Source organism: Panthera uncia, chromosome X, assembly GCF_023721935.1.
Source record: "Panthera uncia isolate 11264 chromosome X, Puncia_PCG_1.0, whole genome shotgun sequence".
NCBI lineage: Eukaryota > Metazoa > Chordata > Mammalia > Carnivora > Felidae > Panthera > Panthera uncia.
This window is the reverse complement of record NC_064817.1, coordinates 30,280,081-30,294,051: the sequence shown is the minus strand read 5'-3', so window position 1 is coordinate 30,294,051 and position 13,971 is coordinate 30,280,081.

Below are 13,971 nucleotides of genomic sequence, written 5' to 3'. Positions count from 1 at the left end.
GGTAATGAGTTTAAAATGCTCATTTCTGGTTGACTGAATATTTATAACCTAAATGTGCTTCTCTTAAATGTATATGGACCACCTATGGCTTTTAATAAAAGCAAAGGGTCTCATTTTTTAAAAATTGGAAGCAATTCTAACTTTAATCTGAAAAAGACAATTTACTAGGCTTTCAAGTTGATAGTGAATCAGTCATGAAGTATTTGATATGGACCATGTCCTCTAAATATCCCAATGTCATCTTGTATCAATATTAGAGAAGAGACAGAAATTCCTCTAAAGGGATTTAACATCTTGTTAAGGATAGATCACACCCATAACAGGAAAACAACTCATGAAAAATCTCCTAACTAGAAGCCAATAAATAGATTACAATATAGCAAAAACTGTTACACTGTTACTTCCAACTCCACCAACTGCAATCAGCACCAAAGGACTCATTATGACCTTCCTCTTTTCCTTATTTCTTTTTTTTTTTAATTTTTAAAGTTAATTTATTTATTTCCAGAGAGACAGAGACAGCACGAGTGGGGGAGGCACAGAGAGAGAGGGAGAGAGAGAATCCTAAGCAGGCTCCATGCTGCCAGCACAGAGCCCAACACAGGGCTCGAACCCATGAAGCAGCAAGATCATGACCTGAGCCAAAACCAGGAGTTGGACGCTTAACCCAATGAGCCACCCAGGCGGCCCCCCTTCCTTATTCCTAACTTCACTCTTCAAGAGTGAAAAACCTGGCTTTTGTTACCGACAACATATTTACTTATTTGTTCAACTCTAGTATAAATATAATTTTGGAATTGCAAACCCGTACTCCTGCAAGAAAGCAGAGTATCATGTGCATGTACAGATCTTTTTGTCTTTAGTTCTAGAGTATGCAGTTGTGATATTGCTTTCAAAAGACAATTTAGTCAGCACCTTTCTTCTCCATTATATTCAACGAGGTTGTCAAACATTTGTAATGCAGCTAGATTCATTTGACACAGTCTGCATTCAATCCTGGATTACTTCTATGTCGTGGCTGATTAAAAAAACAAAAAAAAACTACATGCACTAACATTCATTCTTAGTAGTGTACACTTCTAGGATTTTGAGGGATGTGTTGTCACGTATTTACCACATTTCCATACAGAAAAGTTTCATCCCCAAAATTCTCAAGTACATTTTAGGGTCAACTTATTGATACCTACTAAAAAAAGTGAGGTAGGATTTTCACTAGGGTTACATTGAATCTATAGATCAATTTGGCAAAGCCAACAAAAATTATCTTAATATTGTGTCTTCCAGTTCTATGTGCATGGTATATTTCTCTATTTATTTAGTCCTTTTACTTTCCTCACTATTTTTAAACGTTCAGTATATATATTCTGCATATATTTCACTGAATTCATACTTAAGTGTTTTATTACACACACAGAGAGAGAGAGAGAGAGATACAGTTTTTATTTAAATTCTAGCTAGTTAACATATAATGTAATACTGTTTTCAGGAGTTGAATTTAGCGATTCATCATTTACATATAACACCCAGTGCTTATATTTTTTTATTGCAAATTCCAACTGTTTGCTGCCACTATATAGAAACAATTTATTTTTATATACTGATTATATATCCATCCTACAACCATGGCAAACTGTACTGATTCTAGGAGATTTCTTATAGATTCTTTGGGATTTTCTACTTGACTGTCATATTGAATTTCAGCCCCTTTCCCAGGGGTAGAGGTGGTTTGCTGTTGGTAGTGTTGTTATTATTATTTTTCATTTCTTTTTTCAGCTCCAGTGAGATTTCACCATGGGTGCATGTGTGGTCCTTCTGCCCATAGATTACTGTTTTTGTTCTATAGGGAACAGAGGCGTTGGGTGAATTGCATGCCCTTCCCCCAGGTCTATGCCAAGAGGGATACATTCTCCAGACTCACTCCATAGTCAATTCCCTGAGCAACCAGTGAGGTTTGTGGAGTAAAACCCTGCAAGAAGATGCAGACTCTCCCTAATGCTGGGGCCCCTAGGGACTTCATGCTCTCTCAGGACTGTACTCTTGGTATCTACCAATTCACCAACCATCCTACCTCATCTCTTATCAGTGCCTAGCTGTCTCTACTACAAGTAGACAATTGTTATCATGCCATTTCTTCCTGTAAACACCTCCTCCTTGAACTTTAGGCTACTTTGTTGCCCTACAACCTTAGCTTCCTAAGGGAGCTTAAAACATTTGGGAATTTGGTATTTGTATGTTTTTGGCTGACGTTATGTATATGTTTTTGCTGTTATTTTAAGGATGGAACGAAAGTCTTCCCAGTCTTCTACCTCCCTGAGTAGAAAAACAGTGGCACCTATTTTTCTTCAACCCATTACAACTTCGGAACTGCTTTGTTATTACTTCTTAAGCAGCACTTGGCATGCATTTTTGCTGTTCAAACATGGCTGTCTGTGTGAACAGGATGGCAATAATCCTCCGGAACAGTGTTGAAAAGAAGTAAGAACCACACTTTCTTAATCTGATCCCACACCTGTAGCCTGTCATTCATACACAAGGCTGCTACCACGCCCGTACCACAGCTTACCACAGGTTGAGGTATATCAAGGATTTCTCGGCTTTTTTAGTTTGCTGTTAATTCTGTTGATCTAGGCTATTCTCTCTACTATAATCCAAGATTTTGCTACTCAAAGTGTGCTATGTGAATCAGCAGCAACTTCATGAAATGGAACCTTGTCACAAACGCAGAATTTCAGGCCCCACACAAAAACTCCTAAAACATAAAAAGTTTAGCAAAAACTCCAAGTGAGTTATATTCATATTACCACCTGAGAAGTGTTGGTCTAGGGTTGTTTTTTAGAGAGAGAAGGAGCAAGCTCATCTAGTCCTCCTTTATCAGGAAAGAGAAAATTCAGAAATTTTCTTTTTTAACAGGCAAAGACATTATTTAAGACTACTGTAAAGGGGGAGAGATATGGAACTCCAAAAAGGACTGGAGGGTTTTTTTTAATGTTTATTTTATTTTTGAGAGAGAGACCAAAAGCAGGGGAGGGGCAGACAGTGAGGGAGACACAGGATCTGAAGCAGGCTCCACACTGAGCTGCAAGCCCGACGTGGGACTCAAACTCACAAACCATGAGATCATGACTTGAGCCAAAGTCGGACATCACAACCGACTGAGCCACCCAGGCATCCTCGGAAATTTTTTTAAATTGTAACTCGGAAGTTATATTTCTCCCTGTTTTTATATCATATTACTTCAGATATTCAGAAATACTAAAATAGTTCTAAATAGTGTTATGAATTAGAGATATGAATGTTAAAAATAAAACTGAATCATTTCATGCATTAAAGGTATAAATACACATACTATTTTTATAAACATGATTATTTAAATTATATTTTAGATGATTAAAATAATACAGTTTTATAACAGCTTTATTGATATGTAACTCATATAACATAAATTTCACCCAATTCAAATGTCCTATTCATTAATGTTTAATATATTTACAGAGCTGTATGATCACCACCACTATTTAATTTTAGAACATTTTTATCAATACATAAGGAAATCCCATACCTATTAGCTGTCATTCCCCCTTTCCCTCTTCTCTCTTCCACTGGAAAAACAAAAAACAAAAAACTGACCTATTTTCAGTCACCATGGATTTGCCTGTTCTAAACATATAGATATGGAATCAAAATATGTGCCCTTTTGTGCTATGGCTTCTTTAACTTACCATAATGCTTTTGAGGTTCATCCATGCTATAGCATGTATCAATGTTTCATTTCTGTTTTTTAATATTTTTTAACATTTATTTATTTTTGAGACAGAGAGAGTGCCAGCGAGGGAGAGGCAGAGAGGAGGGAGACACAGGCTCCAGACTCTGAGCTATTAGCACAGGGCCTGACACGGGGCTCAAACCCATGAACCATGAGATCATGACCTGAGCCGAAGTTGGATGCTCAACCGACTGAGCCACCCAGGTGCCCCTGTTTGATTTCTTTTTATAGCTGAGTAACATTCCATTATATATATACCACATTTTGTTTATTCATCAGTTTATGGGCATTTGCTTTGCTTCCACTTTTTGGATATCATGAATAATGCTATTAATATTTATATAGGAATTTTTGTGTGAATATATATTTTTTCAATAATTTTGAGTATAAACCAATGAGTGGAAATGCTGAATCAATCTATTTTTTACCACTTTAAGAAATGTTAAACTGTTGAACATTAAACTGTTTTCCATAGCAGTTTGTACCATTTATAATCTTTATAGCAGCATATAAGGTTCCAATTTCTATAAATCTTTCCCAATACTTGTTATAGTGTTTCTTTCCTTTAAAAAAAAAAAATTAGTCATCTAAGTTGGTGTCAAGTGCTATTTCATTAGGGTTTTGTTTTGCACTTCCCTAATGACTAATGCTATTGAGTGTCTTTTCATGTGCTCGTTGGCCATCTGAGTATCTCCTTTTTTTTTTCTTTTTAATTGGGTTATTCTTTTATTGTTCAGTTGTATTTTTATATATTCTTGGTATAAGTCTCCTGCTGGATATATGATTCCATTGTTGCTGTATCCTTTGAAATGGTCTCTTTTATTTTTCTTTATATTCTATTAATGTGGAGTATCACATTGATTGGAATGTATATATTAAACCGATCTTGCACCTGGGATGAATCTCACCTAGTAATTTTGTTTAACCCTTTTAAAATGCTGTTGGATTCTATTTGCTAGTATTTTTGAGGAGTTTTGTGCTTACATTTATAACAGATAACAGTGCATTTTTAATTACTTTAAAACACTTTAGAAATACAATATAATATGTACTTTAATGCAAAAATCATTTTGCTTCTGAATTATGAAGATATGTGAATGCTAAATAATTATAAGATCAACCACATGAGATTAAGGTAATGTATATAATATTTGGTAGAACTTCCATATTAAGTGCATCATTAAACTAGAAAGAAAATAAAGAATCTCATGTAATAAGCTGATAATTACCATGGACAAAGACTGATTTAAAAAAACAAGAAGTATACTGGGGCATCTAGATGGCTCAGTCAGTTAAACTTCTGACTTCCGCTCAAGTCATGATCTCATGGTTAATGAGTTCAAGCCCCGCATCAGGCTCTCTGCTGTCAGCACAGATCCCTCTTCAGACCCTCTGTGTCTGTCTCTGTCCCTCCCCTGCACTGTCTCTCTTTCTCTCTCAAAAACAAACTTAAAAAAAATAGAAGTATAATAAATCAATATTGAAAATAAAAAAGAATCACAGCAGTTCCATATGAGAGAACAAATACAATAAACTATGAATAATATTATGCTAATATTCTTGCAATTTAGATGAAATTCATTAATTTCATGTGTTACATAATCTTAATGGAGAGTAGAAAATAAAAATTATCCTATAACAATTAAGGAATTGGTTTAATCATTTAAAATCATCTCACAAAAGAAATAACAGGTCCAGATAGTTTTACCAGTAAATTCTATAAAATTTAAGAAACAAGCAATTCCAATTTTCTAGAAACTCTTTTGAAGTCTACAAGGGGGGAATAGGTTACAATTGTTGATATTTGCATAAAATTAAAACAAAAAACTAAAAAGTACTATAAAATAATTACAAATCTTCACTCATGTAAACTAAAGCAAAAATTTTAAACACAATAAAACCTTGGTTTGCAAGCATAATTCATTTGAGAAACTTGCTTGTAATCTAAAGCACTTGTATATCAAAGTGAATTTCCAGAACCATTGGCTCACTTGTTACTGTGTGACGTTCAGCCTCACATACTACTTGTATTGCAAGACACTGCTCATTTATCAAGTTAAAATTTATGAGAAATGTTTGCTCGTCTTGCAAAACACTCGCAGAACAAGTTACACAATCCAAGGTTTTACTGTATTAGTAAACTAATCTAGCAAGGTATTAAAAACAGATTAGCTACTGTAACAAAATTGAATTTGTGCCAGCAATGCAGGTTAATTTGCATTTAAAAATCAATTTAACATACTATTGTAAGATAGGTAGGTAGATAGATAGATAGATAGATAGATATACAGTTGACCAATGAACAATATGGGGTTTGGGGCACTAAACCCTGTGCATTGAAAATCTGTATATAACTTTTGACTCCTTCAAAACATAACTACCAATAGCCTAGTACTGACCAGAAGCTTTACTGAAAAAATAAACAGTCGATTCACCCATATTTTGTATATGTATTATATATTGTATTCTTACGATAAAGTAAGCTAGTAAAAAGAAAATGTGATTAAGAAAATCATAAGGAAGAGAAAATACACTTACAGTACTGCATTTATCAAAAAAAGAATCCACATAGAAGTGGACTTGCACAGTTCAAAACCATTTGTTCAAGGGTCAACTGTATATAATATATACAATTAAATAGAATACAATTAAATAGTATTCTTTATAAAAATTCCCAGAAAACTGAAAGGATATAAATTCCAGAACATAATCTACAGAGTAATTGTAGAGTGAATACCATAATTAATGATGAAATGTTGAATGTATTCTGCCTAAGTATGAAAAAGATCAGGTACAATACAAAATCATCCAAGTTAATGAAAGGTTAGAAAAAGTCTCTTCATTCTACACTTTTCTTTAAAAACAAAACAAAACAACTCATATCTCGCAGTATCTTGTAAATAAAGATTAATTTCTACGATTTTCTTTAAAAAAAAAAAAGAAAAAAGCCTCTTCATGACTCAGTTTCAACCAATAACTTTAACTTCAAAAAGAATACAAGAAATACCTCACATGCCAAATTTACAAAAGAAATGTTTTGGAGCAGGTTTCATCCTCTTGTACACGCCACCCATTTTGTGAATATAAAAAAGCTTAGAGCCAAACAAAGCAAGTCACTTATAGGGTAGGAGTTATCAGCCTGATCTCCAATTTTCCAAGCTATTTTCTAGACATAACACAATGGAATACTGTCCCTACAGCACAGAGAAAAATAAAGAATAACACTCAAATTTTATTCCCAGTCAAGATGTCAGTCACGTATTTAAAAAAAGAAGATATTTACCCTTAAAAAGAGTTTTTTTAGAAAAACAAAATAATTAAGAAATCCAGCCATCCAATATTTCAATTGAAAAATAAATAAAATTGGAGAATTCAGGTAAAATGACACATAACAGAACACTGACAGAATCGAATATAAGTGTTATAAATAGTGACAATATAGGCATAATGAACATAACAAAATGATGACACTCAGGCAGAAAGGCGAGAGGAAATGAGAGTAAGAATGATCCTACCTGTAATAGCAATGATTTTTGATGCTATGTAAAATCACAATGCATAACAACAAAACCAAAAAATCCTCAGAGTTCAGAATGTTATTCATATGTTTCATCTTTTAAATTTGAGACATACTTTAGGAAATAGTATTTCTCTTGGTCAATGAATATTTATGTTACAGGGTACCTCTGCACTATTTCATCTTATTTCCTATTTCTAGATTTGCACACAGTGGAGTTTTTAACCTTCACTGTGCATCAGAACCCCTAAAAAGCTTTTAAAAGCTGCACATGTACAGACAATACCCCAAAGATTCAGTTTCAGTTGTCCTGGCGTGGGGCACCCATTTATTTATTTGTTTGTTTGTTTGTTTGTTTGCCCAGGTGATTACAAAATGGCATCCAGATTTGAAAAACCACTGTTGTGAATGAAAAAGGAAATGAGACATCTCTCTGGACATCAGGAAAGAATCTGCAAGCATTGCACAAATCTCAGCTAAAGAAGAGTTAACATTTTGAACCAGCGGCATCACACAGTGGTACTTAGCATGAGCATTGGAGGTCAAACTGCTTGGATTCAAATCCCACATTTTCCTAGGGAAATAAATTAACCTCTCTGCTTCAGTTTTCCTGTTAATAGTAATAACAGCTATCTGATCATGTGGCTTGTTTTGACAATTAAATAAACCATTATATGTAAAAATTTTAGTCCTTTAATTGTCATACTACCAAATACTGTGAAAACGAGGAAAGGAAACTTCATTTAATATTGAGTTGGGGAAGCTTTGAAGAGGGAATCAATATATGTACCACACCACTTGCTGCAGCCTGCATAACCAGCAGAAAAAGGAAGCATTTTATCTCCTGCTTTTAAGAAAAAGAAGGAAGGTGCCTCTCTGCCCCAGCAATAATGCGCTTTCGCCTGTAACCAAGGGAAACTTCCACAACCTCAAACTCTTTTTCTTCTCCAATGAATTTCTGTTCAAAACAACCCTCCCCAATTTCCTCCTCAACCTAGTAAAAGTTGACCTTCCCTTTGTCTCTTCATATTTGCCTACAGTTTGCCACAGTTGGCTTGTCCAGAATTGTCATTCCTCTCCTATTCCCAAACTCATCTGATCCATAACATCACCGGCTATTTTGTTTTTAAGATTGACAATACCAAACATCCCCCTCTCCTGGCTAATATGAGTGATCAGTGCTTCTCTACCAATTACAAGAATTAGCCTCACTATAGTCTTATTCCCTCTAGATAAAATTTATTAAGTTACTCATAGAATTACCACTGCCCCTTATAGCATACAGTCAAGGTGAATCCCTGTTTCCTTGAACCTGTCCCCAATTTACCTAGCCAGTGCACAAATCCCATAATGTCTTCCACGGTATCCTTTATTATGAGATTCCCCATGACTTTCCATAATGTGTGGTCTCTCTCATTGCAATGAGCATTGAAAGGAATTTGTTCAGTTGTGGATGACTTCCTAGTGGTGTCTGGCTAGAAAGCATTGACTGACTAGGTATGAAAATGAAAGACAGAGATAGAATGTTGTCTGGTTGTTGGTGAATTTTTACATCCTCCATTTTCCAGGACACGTGGCTATTGCCTGGGTTTGCCCTGATTTATTGAACCACACTGATAATCCATTGGAAATGGTTTAACTTTCTATTGTCACATTTGTTTGACTGGTTGGCATTTCTCTGAATTTATTGTTGAGCTTCACACTAATCATGACTTCTACACACCGACTGATAGTCACATTCCCAAATAAAACATTCTAGATGTAGCATTAAAATACCAGATTATACCATTTCTATTATCTATGTGCATTTCAAGCTTGCAACATTGATGATAAATATTTATTGCTAAACATTAAAGGCCTAATTTGGAACTTGTTAAAAAATATAAAGTTCTTTGTAAATAAAAACTATTTTCTGGTTTAATGAAGTTGAACATTAGACACATTTGAAACAACCAATGCATAAAGATTTAAGACCTCAACACTACATTAGGTGTAAGAATAGATAGCATTAAAAGGCCAGTATAATTTGCCAAATGTGTATTGAATATTGTTTACTTTAACAAACTATTCCATGATAAATGAAATCAGGGGCACCTTTAGACTACATAAAATAAAAGATAAATGTTGCCAGCATATTTATAACTCTTTTCTACTAAAAATAATAATAAAAAGAAAACAGTATTTTCCATTCATAAGAACTACAATTGTTACTTCACGAAAAAAATGTTGAGATAAGCATCAGTTAAATAATAGATACGATTTTGTAGAACAAAGCTCCTTTGAACAGACAGTTCAAAATGTTCCAGTCTCAGGATTTGGTTAAAAGTACGGTCAAATGAAAGTACTTAGTCCTCTCAGAAATTAAACTTTATGTTACAAAACTGGTCTGTTGCTGTTCTCAAAATCACCAGGTGATTACAGGATGATAAAATTTCCATTAGCAATCAAATGTAGCAATTGAAGAAAAGGGTCCAAAAGAGTAACAAAGAGGATACTTTATCACAGGCATGATCTACTGAAGAAGATGCTGTCACTAAGGTGTGAACAAAGGGTTCATCACTGAAAAACATTAACTATTGTGTTAAAGATAAAAGGCTTAAGCACATACAATACAAACAGCTAGTAGGAACAGGAGGATAAGTCTATAAGGGCAAATGTAACATCTGGCAAGCCCTAAAAAGGTCCCCTATTGACATGAGACAGGTGTTCACTTATTACACAGAAAATGCTTTTTGACGTTCACAACTCTTAGAACAAATTACACATATTAAGAATTTTCAAACAGAGGTGCCTGGGTGGCTCAGTTGGTTAAGCTTTCAACTTCGGATCAGGCCATGATCTCATAGTTAGTGGGTTCGAGCCCCATGTCAGGCTCTGTACTGACAGCTCAGAGCCTGGAGCCTGCTTCGGATTCTGTGTCTCCCCCTCTCTCTGCCCCTCCCCTACTCATGCTCTCTCTCTCTCTCTCTCTTTCTCTCTCTCTCTCTCTCAAAAATAAATAAACATTTTTTCAAAAAAGAATTTTCAAACATAAGATGGGTAACTTTATTCTTATTTTTGTTTTTGTTCACTTTTTAACAATGTCTCCCAGCAACTATACATCGTTAGGAAAGGAGACTCCCAAACTTTGGCTGCCTGGCACCATGTACTCTTGAATAAATTCATAGAAAGTGCAGGGTTAAGAAATCTCAGTCTCCCCTCAGTGCTAAATTCGGGTGTGCTGATCAAAAGCATATGACTTCAGCACACTTCACTCCATGGACTTGCTGTGGCCACCAGATCAAACACCCATTTTATCATAGCAGTCATCACCTTGGCCAACTCCCATGACTCTCCAAGGCCAAAAGAATGAAGTCCTAATACATTGCACTGATACTCAAAGCCCTGGTTGGCCAGGCCTTTGAACAAACTGACTGCACCTTTACTACTCCATACTCTGCTTGACAGAGGAAGACTCCCTCACTTGTCACACCCTTCCTAGTTCCTACATCATTACAAAGAAATTCTCATGAGAAATGTATGTCAGACCTGACCTGACTGAGGTGGAGGTATTGATAAAGACCTCAGCAGATATGTAATAAGGAAGCCACCTGTCATGTTGACAACACTGTTAAACTCTCAAGAGTTTCTGGGAAAGCCACAAACAACTAGAAAATTCATGTGCTCCCCCATCAGGCTGATCAAGGGCACAATGCCCATAAGGATGACTCTGCAGGCTGCCAACTAATCAGTTTACCCAAAAAATTTATAGGCAAGGTCCACTGTCTATTCTCTGCAATGTTTTCTCCCTCACTATTGAAAGATAATTTCACAGGGTACAGAATTTTTGGTTAGTATCTTTTATTCCATTTCAACACTTTAAATACTCTACTCTCTCCCAGAGTGCATGATTTCTGAGAAGTTGGATGTAATTCTTATCTTAGCTCCTCTATAGGTAAGATGTTTTCTTATTTTCCTCTGGATTCTTTCAAGATTCTTTATGTTTTATTTTCTGCAATTGGAATATAATACTCCTAGGTATTAAGTTCTTTTGTTTGTTTTTGTTTTTTGATATTTATCCTGCTTGGTATTCCCCAAACTTCCTGGATCTGTAGTTTGAGGTCTGACATTAATTTGGAGGAAATTTTCAGCCATTACTTCTTCAGAGGAATTGTTGTTTAAAGGAGGGGTACTTCAGAAATATAACTGGTGAGGGTCACCTGGGTGGCTCAGTCGGTTGAGCGACCAACTTCAGCTCAGGTCATGATCTCACGGTTTGTGAGTTTGAGCCTCGAGTCAGGCTCCTTGCTGACAGCTCAGAGCCTGCAGCCTGCTTCTGATTCTGTGTCTACTCTCTCTCTGCCCCCCCCCCCCCAACTCATGCTCTGTCTCTCTCTGTCTCAGAAATAAACATTAAAAAGATTTTTTTAAAGAAATATAACTGGTGAAAAAAATACCATTCTGCGAACAATTTAAAAGCACTAATGAAACCGCTTTTTGTGATACTATAGCCTAATTGCTTCATAGGTTAGTATGCATCAGAATCACATGGAGATGGGGCACAAGGGTGGCTCAGTCAATTAAACATCCAACTATTGATTTGGGCTCAGGTCAGGATCTCACAGTTGGTAAGTTTGACCCCCGTATCCGGCTCTCTGCTGTCAGCACACAGTCCACTTTGGATTCTCTGCCCCCCTTCTCTCTATGTCCCTCCCCTGCTTGCTGTCTCCCTGTCTCTCTCTCTCCAAAAGAAATAAACATTAAAAAAAAGAAGAATCACATGGAGGGCTTAATAAAACAAAGATTGCAGGGCCTCACCCTCAAGAGTTTCTCAATCAAAAGGTATGGGGTGCAGCCCTATCCTTTTACCCTCCACAACACCACCGCACCAAGTTGTGAGCATGGTCAGATTTTACCAGCAGAGCGATGATCTGTAGAATAAGTATCAATGTTGACGGATATAATTCTGGGGAATGGAGTAGGACTTTTTCTCAGTCTGAGTTAACCAAAGTGAAATCTTTCACAGAGCTTCTCCTCGTGCACTTCCACAGTTACTAAGCACACGGACCTGTAGTGAGGTACATATTAACATGGAAAGTGCCTCCTCCTACCCCAACCATTCAACCTGACTCCTGCAATATGTACCAGAAGGTACAAACTGGTAAGCTAATATATACTCAATTATCTGGAATAGAGTAGAAAAATGTATGAAACCTGAATGTGTCTCTTTATTCACGCATTTCTGCATTCATTTATTTCCTCAAACAGTGTTTGGTATCTGTTATCTTCCAGGCACTGTTCTAAGCTCTGAGACACCAGTGAACAACAAAACAGAGAAAAGTGTTTCTGTTAAGAAGCTTACATTCTACTAGAGGAAACAGACTCTCGATTTTATATATATAATTTGGAAAAAAAGCTATTGAGAAAAACAGAGGAAGAAAGAGAAGGATGGAAGGACATGCTATTTTAGGGAGGGTGTTGCGATATCTTACAGATAAAGTGATATGTGAGCAGGGACTTGAATGAAGTGAGAAACAGAATCATGAAGATATCTAGAAAAATAATGCTCCAAGCAGAAGGAAGTAGAAGGGAACACAAAAAAAGGCTTTGTAAAGCCATAAAACTCAGAGTTTAAAAAACAAAACAAAAAAACAAGAAAGAGGCCAGTGCCTGTAATGTATTATTCTAAAAAAATGCAGCAAACTCTTTGCAATTAACTTGCATAGACAGTTTTGTTGGTAAAAACAGAATCATAAAAAATTTCCAACAAATGAATATACTAATTTCTAACATACGTACATATTTTATACTACTCTGGTTACAGTGTTACTCCTTAGTAACCTAATTATTTGTACTTTGTTTTTTGAACAAAGGCCAGATACAGTTTTATAAGATATGAATCTTATTCAATTGTTTTGATATTATCAGCATGTCAATTAGAAGTTACTAAAATATTCTATGTTTACTGTTGCCTAATACCAATGTATCACTATATCTATTTTAATCTTGATGTCACTATGTTTGCTAAAGTAATGCCTTCAAGTTAAGAGCAACTGTAATGCAAAGCCTCATTTTAAATCACACTCTTAAATCTTCTTGCTTCTAAAGCTTAAACTCTGAGAGTTCAGCATAAAAAATAAATGATTAAAACACAACCCATCCTGAACTCAATAGGTTTGTTTGTACTTGGAAGGGGGGAGCTGAATTTTAGCCATAGAAACAACCAACATGCACTCTGTCTTCCATGTCACTACAATCGATGCTTATGATAAAGGAAAAAAATACACTATACTAGCAAATTGGAACTTTGAAAGGAACAAAAAAAAAACCTGAAGTCTCTTATGATGCAAGTTTATAGAGCCTCACTCCATAAGGACAGAACCAGGGAGTGGCCACCCAAACAGTGGAGCAGGTCTCTGTATGAACACCCATTAACTAGTCTTAGTACTTGGACCTAATATGACCAACCTCCCCCTAGATTCATGAAGCATTATTGCACTTAGTGATTTCCAACATGACTGTCACAGTGACATGGAAGACATTTTCTAATCAAATTCCACTTGATATTAACTAAGTACATAAAAGATTTGATCAGTGTCACCTAAATTTATAGAGCTGAAGATGCCAGCAATGATGTTAAGGCTATCTTTCAGTTGTAGAACATCTCTATGAAATTTTTATCATTTCTTCTTCAAAATAAATTAAAGAAGCA